This window comes from Phodopus roborovskii, unplaced genomic scaffold (assembly GCF_943737965.1).
Source record: "Phodopus roborovskii unplaced genomic scaffold, PHOROB, whole genome shotgun sequence".
NCBI lineage: Eukaryota > Metazoa > Chordata > Mammalia > Rodentia > Cricetidae > Phodopus > Phodopus roborovskii.
Window position 1 is genome coordinate 8,268,634 of NW_026125278.1, and position 11,668 is coordinate 8,280,301.

Genomic DNA, 11,668 nt, shown 5'->3' on the forward strand with positions numbered 1-11,668 from the left:
CAGGAAATGATAAGCATTGAGCTACTAAATTCCACTGGAATTAGACTAACCTCAACATACCTCACGTTGTAACCACCATTTACTCACACACAAAAGTGAATTAAGTATCTTTAATGTAATTTTCAAGGAGAAATTATCAATGCAATGTGCCCTGCCTATTTTATCTCATATACAAGCTCCCTCTGCAGGTGATAACAAGAGTTAGCAAAAAATACTTGCAATAGCTAAGTACTACCACCTATCCTGTTCTCTCATTTGACTAAAATGATGTTTCCTGAAACCCTGTCATTGGCAAATGACTATCTCATTCTCCACCCTGATTAAGAAGGTAACCCGGCCTGGCAGCATTTCAAACTTGTCAGTCATCCCAAGTCTGGGATTACATTCTTGTACCACCATATTCCACAAAGGTGACGATTAAAAACAAAATTGTTAATGAGCAAATGAAAATTACATGATGTGGGAGTGGTTCTGGGTCAGAACGCTTGCCTAGTGTACACAGGGTTCAGACTAAAACCTCAGCACCACAAAACTAACAAGAACATAAACATGGATTAATATTTATGCTAATTACAGAAACAAAAATTCTATGTCACTGGATTTTTTTTTTACCCCAAAGGAAACAAAGAAAATAAGGCAAAGGTATTTTAAAATGTAGGATATCTGTGAATTTTAAAACCAATAAAAATATGAAGACTGCCTTTTGTGTACCTTGTGGGTACCACAGCAGTCACAACAGAAAAAGCAAAGAGTATTAACAACCCTCTTTATTTGCCTGTAACAGAGAAGGCACAACTAGCTAGGCATTATCTTTTGCTTGACAGAGGCATTATCTTCTGCTTGACAGAGATGCCTAGGGCATCATAACTCCAGTGTATAATTTCTTCTATTTGTTGATGCATTTGAAACTCAATGAAGCAGTTTTGTAATGTATCCATCTTTTTAAACATGGAAACATAGCATGGGGCATGTTCAGCCCATGCAGAATGCACCCTGTTGTCAGTTCACAGGACGCCTTCAGCAAGCTCTGAGAAAACACAAACTACTAGAATACATGAGCATAAACCTACAACATTACCAAAGGCCACCAGAAAGCCAGGGATTCTAGGAACTAAGACAACTTTAATAATCAAAAAGTTAGGAATATAAGGAAGACACTGGGTATGGAACACAAAGGGGGGATCTTGCTTAGCGGCAAGTGTAAGGCCTAGGCTCAATTCCTAGTAATGGGGGAAGGGGGCGGAAATTAGTGGGGAAGAGGATGTGTAAGAAATGTAATTTCTAATCAATAACCACAGCACCAAACACTAAAAGACAGAAGCTTTTAATGCAGAAGAATAAAATTTCCCTGTGGAAGGTGTGTGTGCAGTAAAGAAATGAAAAGGATAAAAATAAATGTTGCTTTTAAGCAAAGACAGAAACATCATTTTTAACACTTCTCGTCTACGTGAGTGGAAACTGAGAATTGATTACGTAATGGTATTCTACAGAAAATAAACACCAAGTATTGAGTTTATCAACATTATTAACGGTTCCCCCATTTTATGGGAAAGTAGTATCTTAGCACTTCAGTTTTTTTAAATAATTAGAATTGGAGCTTAATTTAAAAACTCTCCTTTGCACTCTCTATAAATAAAGTGTGCTGCTATGGTCTACAAAAAAAAGCATCAGTCAGAACCAACATCATCTAGTCTGCCCACCAGCCAACAGCCACTTTGACAGTAACTGGGGTTAGATTATCCAACCATCTAATCCCTCAGTAAGTAATCAGTTCCAGATGTAGACTGACACAAGGACCAGGGGACCATACAAACGGCATAGACAGTTAAGGGTCCAAAGGCTGAGAGGACACCTTTGACAGTAGAACAGAGTGGAACTCAACGATCATTTTAAAAAGGGATGACATAATCATACCTGGTTTGCATTTTAAACTTTGTATAATTCGTAGTGCATAACTGTCTAGAAATACCAACGTATCAAGATGCTCAGACTATACATTGTCTGCTCATGTGTACATGGTTGGCAAAGAGCAGAGTTAAAGAGTGTGCTTTGATAGCTAAACCCTGCCTTTTCATTAGGACTACTGTGCTGCCATCTTTTAGCCACTACTGTGCTAAAAATCTCATTGTGCATACCAGAAAAAGGCAGGGACTCTGTATGCTTTTGTTATGACAAAATAATATTGGTTTGACTTGATGGTCTGTCTTACATGTTTCTGCCATCCTTCATAGCCAAGAATTAACAGTTCAGTTTTATATCTTTTTCTTTTCTCTACATTCAATTTAAAAAAAAAAAAATCGAGGAAATTTAATATATTCTAAAATAGAACTAGGACTTGGTCATGTATTTCAGGGTGCTTCTCCAGCCTGCTTTTCAACTCTACATTTCTAGTTTTCAAAACTCCTGGATCTACCTCTTTAAAAAGGCTTTCTAGGGGCTTGGGTTTTGGCTCCCACCCCCACCCCCACCCCACCGCACACCCAGCTGAAAATGTGCTTCTTTTCAGGGAACTAATCGCAGCACCGGAATTCAGAGACTGGGGTGCGAAATCATATCGTGTCTGCCTTTTAATGTATGTAAGACGCTCCTTGCAGATCTGGGAGATAAGACAGCAATGGCTGGGACAGATTGGGACCCCCCCCCATTTTCACCCTATGCTTTCTTGTCCTGCACTGACTAATGCCTGGCTCTGCAGAGGGAGACATTACATCCGGGCTAAGACAGACCTAAATTTTACCCTCAGGCAGAAATCTGATTTAAACATCTCTATTTAAAGTGACATTTGTCCTCCTCCTTTCAACTGGTTTCCCTAGAAATTCCAGGAAGTTGACTTCACGACCTAAAAGCAGCCTGGTGGCTTTTGAGCAGCACTTGTGACTGTTCTCACACCAGGGCAGAGCTGAGTGCCAGAATGAATCAAGGTGGCCGTAAAGCAGGTGCCCAGCTATCTGCAGCAGTGATGACTGACCATTTTACTGTGCTAGGAATTTAAGATCGAGGATTCCCTATAACACTAGTGTTGGTGATAAAAAAAAAAAAAAAAAAAGAGAGAGAGAGAGAAATTCTGTGGATGCTAACTGGCTGCCCTCTCTGATAGAGGAAGTTTCTTCAGATTCCTAAAATCATGTGTAGCAGTTCACGACACTGATCCGAAACATCAACTGATCAAAATTCTAGAAAAGCAACCTCTGCAACAAACAACACCCAAGAGTACAGTTTCCTATGTGTTATGTAACAACTGCCATGAAAATAAAATGGGAAGAGAAAAGGGGAAAAAAAAGGATGCATTAAAAAAAAAAAAAATCACCCAGTAAGCAAACACACCCATACCCTCACACTGCAAAACATAGTGACTTTTGATATTATTAAGCAATTTCAACAATGCTGGCAAGTTTCTACTAACCAAGGTAATCTAATTTCTGCCGCTTTTCAATTTAAATTGATTTTTTTTTTCTTTTAGCTGTTCTGGTAATTGAACAAATTTATACCAGTGTGATGGGATTTTACTTACCACCACAAAATGCATAAAACCCTCTATGAAGACAAACAGTATAGTTTCGTAGAGCCGTATTTTTGTTGTAATTAAACAAATTGTATCTGGATTTGCTTTGTGCTTTCCAGATATTTTCAAAGCATCTGCAGTAACTGCACTTTATTTGAAGGTATCACGAGTTTGGTTCCTTAAACGTATTCTTTCCAGGTAGTACTTGTCAAAGAGTATTTTCCGTGGGGGGGGGGTGGGTGGGAGAGAATAATAAACATGGAAGGATCCAAACTATTACTTGCATTTAGTCTATCAGACCAATGAACTAAAAGTATTGATTTTTTTTAAAAAGGTATTTTTAGCTGATTGGACCTTCCTATTCTTATGGCCTGTGACTTGCCTAAAAATAACTATTTACATCAAAATTACTAAGGAATTTTCCTAGTTTATAACATATGCTTAAGGAAACCTATACATCAGACACAAGTGCCTACCTGAAGTCTGATGGGTACTAATTACTCCTTGTTTGTGACCACACAAGGACAGTATACTAAGTGTTAGGATTCACAGTACCTAATTCCAGTAATTAACCATCTACCTGTATATTAAAGAAATCATTTCCTTAAGCTGTTTCTTAAAGCATTTTTAAAAAGAGAGAAAGGAAGAAAAGAAAAGGTCATTACTTTACCCAATCTTTGAGAACATCTCATGCAACTGAAGATTTTAGAGAATAGAGTCCATCATCTATTTTTCTGATAAGATCACTCTAATTATAGTAATCTAGTGATTAAGCACTTGTTCAACCTTTAATCAAGAATTATTTGCAGAGGTGAGCATTTGGGTAGGCCTGAAGAGCTAGTGTTATGTAACTGAGAGGCTAACCAACCTATGATTTTCCTCTGGCTTTCAAGTACAAATGTTTTAATCTTTGCTCAAAATAGTTCCAGAACAGTTATGGATGGAGGCAGTGTGAACCTATAAGCACAAGAGATGAACTGACCACAGAATCTGGAAGAATCCAAGTCCTTTTAACGTCCAGCTACAACAGCTGCCATTTGTAGTAGTTTACAGAAACCTTCAAGTCTAAATAGGCATGCTTGTATATAACCTTCCTACACGAATATGAACCTTACTTCTACCACATACTACCCTATAACCACTGTGGTCTTGTGGTACGAGGATCTGCTCTGTTGAAAAGCGGGCAGGTGTCAAATGAGCCCTTTGCCCTTCCAGACTCCAAAGAATCATGATTCCCAAAGTGCAAGGCTCTAAAGTTCTAAAAAGTAGCAATTTGCAGGATGCTCAGTTCTTCTATTCCCAAAACTGTGTTTGATTCTTAAGCAAAACTGGCCTAACCTGAGTTCTAATTATCAACACTTAGGCAAGTGGTAAAGGTTTCTGTTAAAATGAAGTGGAGCATTCCTAGGTGGGTACAGGTGTATTATTAAGCCCACCACATATAGCAGTCTCTAATGGTGTCTCAAGTGTACACTACATCTGCTAATAAACTATCCTTTAAATAATTTTTCACAAAAGTTAGGTCACATAAATATTTTTATAGAAAACAGAACAGTAACGTTTTATGACTTGGGTTTGCAGATTGCTTGTTACTCTGACCTTCACATCTCTGTCAGTTTTCTCATACCCCATATGACTTAAGGACACTAAAACACACCCTGCAATTTTTAGGAAAGCACACAGCTGCAGTATTGATCAAACAAAGCACTGACCCCAAGTAAACCCTGGTTTTGAAGGGCTCCGTCCTCTGCATGTTTTGAGAAGCACTCAGAAGCCTGGTGCTTCAGCTGATGGTGGAGACCACAGCAGTAAAAACTCCAAGTGCTCATCTTAAACTAGAACTCTCGGTGCCATGTATGAGATCTATGTATTTATGTTCTTTTTTTATGACATTCGGAAGTTCTGTTGGTGGCTTTGATGCTACTCCGCTAATAAAACAGACAGAAAAGACTGGAAAACAAGAGTTATTTATTGGAAACTCTCATGTCAAAACTTGAAGTAATTGGTTTGTTCTAGCCCACATGATTCAATATTCTGAATTCCCTAACTACCTGCTCCCAGGGCTATCTGTATTTCTAAATTCGTTTTCTGTTGCCAACACATACCAACCTAGTGATTGAAAATGGTGGCTGATGTCTTCAACTGCGCATTAATTTCTCTCTAAGTGGCCCATTTTCACTGCATTTCACACCTTTAGAGATTTGTCAAATTCGGGGTCATATGAAATGAAGAACAATATTTTCAAGGCAATTTTTGGATGATCACTAATAGCTCAAGGACAGTGTTTTCTTCATCACACTCAGCAGTCAATGCAGAGGAGTTAATACAATGGGAGCACAGGATTCACAATCGCTATCAATTACGCCCCCCCCCCCGCCCCAATACTACAGCACTTCTTTAGCTACTGAACAAAGCAGACAAAAAACTATCATAAAATGTTTTGCAGATTGATGCTCTCCTTTGGAAAAGCACTAAAAAATTCATCTTGATCTGAAAACAGTTACCACCACATTAAACAAAAGACTACAATATTTAGGCAATTACTGGTGGATCCCCCCCCCTCTGAAATTGCTACATTAGAATTCATTTCCATTATTAAAATAAAGCTAAGAATCCCAACCCTGAGTAAACAAATCCTTCCTTCACAGAAAAGAATGTCAATTGCTAGCCAAAAACAAACATCACAGGTAAACCAACAAGGAAGAAAACAGGAATAAAGATGGAAAGAAGGAAGGCAGATAACAATCTTCAACCATTCTGTTTTAAAAATCAGTTTTGAAAAACTAAAGCGAAGTAAATACAAGTAATTTTCCCCAGAAGAAAACAGCTCTCTCTTGACCTCTTTGCCCTCCACAAATGCCCCATAGTCGAGTTTTTTATTTCTTTCATCACTCAAGTTCTGGATTGCTAAAAGAATTTCAAACAATATAGTGCTCTACAGATGAGAAAAAAAATGAATCAAACACAGTAGGTGTTTTTTCTTCTTTTCTTTCTTTCTTTTTTTTTTTTGAAAAACAACTTTAAGTTAAACAAAAAAAAATTAAAGCTAAAACAAGACAGTACCTAAACAAAATTACCTCTATTTAAATAACAGCCATAAAATTTGAGTCTTTGTCACTTAGAAACCCTTTCTAAGCTGATACTTGTATCAGAAGTTGTGTTAATAAAGCTCACATGGGCTTTTAATTTTCAACAAGCTCGACATCCTTTTATTCCCCATTAATTTAACAAATATATATGTACATATATATATATATATATATATGTTTCCAATGTGTAGCAATGAGTGTCTTGCACAAAATAGCTATTGTTGATAGACTAATTGGAAGCCCGTCTAGTTGTAATAACAGAGCAAAATGTGTCTTAGAAAAGCTTTAGGTTAGACGGTAAAGCTTTCTTAGAGTCTTCCACTAAGGACACCCCAAAAGAAATGCGACAGAGACTATCCTAAAACAAAAGGTCACCGTTTTCCTAAGAACAAACCATTCATCAACAGAAAATAGTCTTGCCATCTGCAAAAGCGCTCCAGAGCAACAGACAATGTTTCTTAGCTCACATAATTGCAGAACAGGGAAAGTTCGGCAGCACAGCCTGGATGCTCCTTCCACCCTGCACCCTTTACAATTCCCATTGCCCTTTGGGCCTCTGCTTGGAAGCAAAACGAAGACAGGCTGCAGTTTTCTCAATTGAACTGAAGCTGAGAAACCTTTGATATGCTAATCGTTCCGTTCAAACGGTAAGAATTCACACTTGCATTAATTCAAACAATTTGAGCAGCACGTGAAATGGCACCTCTTTTAGAGCGAAGCAACAAAAGGAACTCGATAGCAGAGCGTGCGTTCCTTCGGATTCCATCACGCGCCAGTTTACTGGACGGTGGAGGGAAGGAAGACAAAGTTCGAAAGCACACCTGAACTTAGGCAGATTTTCTTAGGCGTCTCCAAAGGTACCCAGTAAACATCAAAGAACACTCTACCATTTATAGTTGTTACCTTTGGCTAGGCTCGAGACAGTTCTATCCAACCTGGACGCTGTCCCGTTCACCCCCCAAAACGTCTGTGTTTCTGTGGTCGAATTGGTGCCGCTTTAGCGCCAGTTTCTTGATGTTTACCCATCACAGACCCGGACTCAGCAAGCGAACTCCTGACAGGCAACCCCTGACCAAACGGGCGTGCCGTTCTTCAAGGTTGGAACTAGAGGTAGGCAACCTCAACTCGGAGGACCCGCTCACGATAAGACTGCGGGGGGTTGGGAGGGGGGAGAGAAATGAATGAACCAGCTATTGGAGAAACGACGCCTCTGGAATGGGGGAACCCAGACCCCGGGAAAGCAGGAGAAACAGCAGCGGGGGGGGGGGGGCTCCTCGGAAACCTGGCCTTTGTAACCGCTACCATCTGGTTGCCGCTGAGACTCCGGCGCGCCCAGGCTGCCTGGAGAAGCTGCTGAGCAGCCTGACACCTTTCATGAAGCAGGAGGAAAACGTTTCCTCCGTCTGAATGTGAGAAAGCACAGTTTGTGTGTGGAGGAACCGAATGGAGGGGCCGGAAAGGGGGGGGGGGAGAGGGAAGGAGGGAGGGGGAGGAGCCCCCACACGCCAGGGAAGGGCTATGGTGGCCAGCGCAGGACGTTACTTTTGGAGGACAGGCTGGACCAAGGGCTATAAACACCCAGGAAGACGCACGTGCCTCGGCCTCTGCTCAGAGACAGCCCCGCACTCGCTAAAGCCTCCAGTGATTTCTTCTAACCTAAACCCTGCAGTTCAGAGAGAAACAGAAAGAAAGAAGAAGAAGAAAAAAAAAAAACTTTGCTGGCCCAAGTGCAGGAGTCCTGCGCACTCAGGGACGCCTTCTCGCTGTGGGTAGCCCTCGCCTCTGTGGTGTGGCGAAGGGTCTCCAATCCAGGAGCCCACGCCCGCGACCCCAAGGGTCTCCTTCCCTTCGCGCTCCTCCCACGACTCCTTCTCCCTGCTGCTTCCAACCCGGGGCTCGCACACGACCGAGGAGGCTCCCCACCCCAAAGGCAGCCCGGGAGCCCACGCCCCTTAACTTCTCCTGCAGGCCCAGCGCGGCCCGCTGCTGCCCTCTCACTGCCGGTCCGGGAGCTTCTCTGCCCTGGCCCCGGCCCGCTGAGTCCCCGGGCCCCGCCACTCTCCCGCCCCGTCACCGGGCTCCCCCGACCCCGCCAGCAGGAGCCCCTAATCGCTGCCAGCCTCAAAACGGGCGCAGCCACATCTGGGTGTGCTTTCCTCTCATCCTCGCTTCTCCGCACCACCTGACCAACGACGAGAAACCACGGCCCGCAACAACTCATCCGCGCCCTCCCCCACTGTCCCCTTCCCAGGGACTCGCTCCCGGGGACGACCCACGGACGAGTCCCTGCCGAGCCTGAGGCCCAACACCTGGGGCGGGACAGCCCGATCGAAAACGCACTTCACAGTCCCCTCCCAGCCCCGCTGCGTAAAGAACCAAGGGCACCTTCTGGTAGCCAAGCGTTTTGAGAAATGCCCCCCCCCCCCAGATGCAAGACCAGGCTAGAGCCGCCTCGCTAGCCCGCACCCCCCACCCACCCCCGCCTCCTCGATCCCCAGCAGCCAGCCTGATTCCCGAGAGCGTGACAATAGCCACACGCGGCCCGGCGAGCGGGCTGCACCGTACAGAGTTCTGCGGATCGATGTCGGCGGGAAGGGCCGCGCACGAGTGGCCAGCGCAGGTCTGACCCCACGACACGGCCACCTCCGACGCGTCAGCCCCTCCGTCCGGAGGCGCCCAGCAAACAGGTCTCCGAAGTCGGGCACCGAGGCACATTGTTGTCGCTTACCTCGGCGTGCGCCCCGGGGGAGGGCCAAGCTGGCGCTGGGAGCCGTGCGGGGACACGGGCGAGAGGGGCCGCGGCGACCGGCACGGGTGCTCCTGGTGGCCGAGCGCGCGCGGCGAGCTAGCAGCCGCGGCTGGCGGGCCGGACACGGCGCCGCGCGGCTCCTCGGCGTGTCCTCCGGCTCGAGTCTCCACCGCCGTGAGCCGCCGAGTCCAGCCAAGCAGCCCAGCGGCCCGGGCGGCTGCCGGGGGGCTTAAGTCAACATCTTCCCGCAGTTTCCCACACGCCGCTCCGCGACACAGGGGCTCTGCCCGCGCGCGCGCGCGCCTACCCCCGCACGCTCCCTTCGGAGCCAAAAAAGCAAAATTCAAAACCAAAAGATGCGGGATCAGAGAGCGAGGCAGGCGGAGGTGCGCCGACTAGGGAGTCTCCTGGCAGCGGCGCGGGGGAGCGAGGCCAAGTCCGTCAGTCTGTCCGGAGAAGCCCGGAGCGCGCGGGCAGCGCCGGCAGGACCTGCATCCGGCGCACGCGCCGCCCCTGCGGCCTGGGGCAGGACTCTGCCGCCGGCCCTTCCTCACATGTCGGGGCTCCTGGCCTGGGGGTTGGGGGGGAGCTCTGCGGACTCAGGAGACGAGGAACTCGGGTTCGGGGAAAGCGCCGGGAGGAGCAGGGAAGAGCCGCGCCGATGCACAGCCGCGGAGGGAGGCTGGTCCCCTCAACAGTCGCCAAGAATCCTCCGGTAAGCTCCCGATGGCGCTCGGGCACCTCTGCGTGCGTGTGCGTGTGAGTGTGTGCCTGTGAGTGTGTGAGTGTGTGTGTGAGAGCCGAGAGAGTGAGAGCTAGAGGAGAGCGAGGAGAGCAGGGAGCCAGAGACGGGGAGCCCGAAGTCCTGACACGGACTCAGCTAGGGCTGAACTGGAGTCACCTCCTGCCTCCTCCTCCTCAGTCCCCACCCCCAGCCCCCACCCCACCCCAGGACTGCTAATCATATAAACATATGAGCGTGGACCGCGGCGCAGCATCCGTCTCTCCCTCCCGCGTTTGCCAGCTAAGGGGCTTGTGCAAACTCCGAAGAAGACAGGCAGCTGAGTACAAAACGCGGAGCAGATAATCTAGAACTCATTGCGCCCAATGGCCATTTTCCACTCCATTGGAGCAGCTGCGGCTGCGGGGCGCCCGAGCGCAGGGCAGAAAGAGGAGGAGGAGCGAAGGGGACACTTACAGGCGATCTAGCCTTTCGGGTGGCGGCGGCGACCGCCGAGAAGCCGCCCCAAGACTGGCCGGCCCGGTGGGGCGGCCACAGGGCTTTCCGGGAGGCGGTGGCGGCGGTGGCGGCGGGGGACGCGCGCGCACGGCCGCGGAACGCGCCCCAAAGGCGCCCGCGCAAGCTTGCGCCCCTCCTCTCTCCTCCCCCTGGCTATCGGCTGGCGTCTCCCCCCACCCCCGCCCCCAGCCAGGTCCCGGGGTTCGGTATCCAGCCTTCACCCTCTGCATCTCCCCCCAACCCCCCACCCCATCCCGCCGCAACTCCACTCTCGGCGAGCCGGCTGCACTCTCTACAGCCCGCGCGCACACATGCACTTTCCAAACATCCTTTTTATTCAAGGATCCCGGTGCAGGGGATCTGGGAGAGCTCGACGTGCCGGCTACCGGGGTCCGGGCACTGGGGATGCTGGGGCCTGCAGCTCGGGACCCCGCTCCCTATTTCCCTCTTCCCCTCCAGGCCTAGGAGCTCACTCCTTGCCAGGACTGCGTCGGGACGCTCTGGAAGCGTCTTTTACCCACCCCGTCTCCAGGTTTTCTCTGCTCCGCGCGCCCCGAGCCGGAGGCCCCGAAACTTTTAGTTTCCGCAGCCCTCCTTTTGTGTGACCGCTCGCAGGAGAAAGGAGGTCTGTTCGCAGCGGCTGACTCCGTCCGGCTGCGGCGCGCAGGGGACGCTCCAGGGCTAATGCGTCTTTGATACCTGAGATTTCCGGCGCGCTCGTTAACGAAAGTTACATTTTTTTTTTTTAATTGAGATGACTTTTTCTTTGTAGTTACATACAGCTAGCTAAACTTTGACTTTATTGACTATATTTCACAAGGGCGTTCTGTTTGTTTTTGATTAAACTCACCAGGATATGCAACGGAAGGAAAGGAGACTGCAAGGCTCTACATTCACAGCCCTCTCAGATCTGTCTCCCGTTTCCTTGCACTGAGACCGCGTAAGCTCTTGTCCCTCTCTCTCAACTCCTTGTCCTTCTCTGCTGACAGTGTCAGCAAACGACAGCAACAAGCTGAAAGGACCAGACCACAACAATATCATGGTAGGAGAAAATAAATAAAAATAACAGTTTAGAAACTGGGTGTCTT

The 11,668-nt window shown here is 47.3% G+C and overlaps 1 protein-coding gene across 41 annotated transcripts in view; it reads right to left on the reverse strand.

Moving 5' to 3' along the window:
- Positions 1-11,234, reverse strand: part of Adgrl2 (adhesion G protein-coupled receptor L2) — a 170,181-nt gene extending 158,947 nt beyond the window's left edge. For 39 of the 41 annotated variants that reach the window (XM_051195240.1, XM_051195232.1, XM_051195197.1 and 36 more), the window contains exon 1: positions 9,320-9,380. The gene's annotated coding sequence lies outside the window, so the exon portion shown is untranslated. Of the gene's footprint in view, positions 1-7,494; positions 7,631-9,319; positions 9,381-11,101 lie in introns of those variants that run through there. The other 2 variants (XM_051195058.1, XM_051195063.1) reach the window with 2 other exon arrangements.
- Between the last annotated feature and the right edge of the window lie 434 nt (positions 11,235-11,668).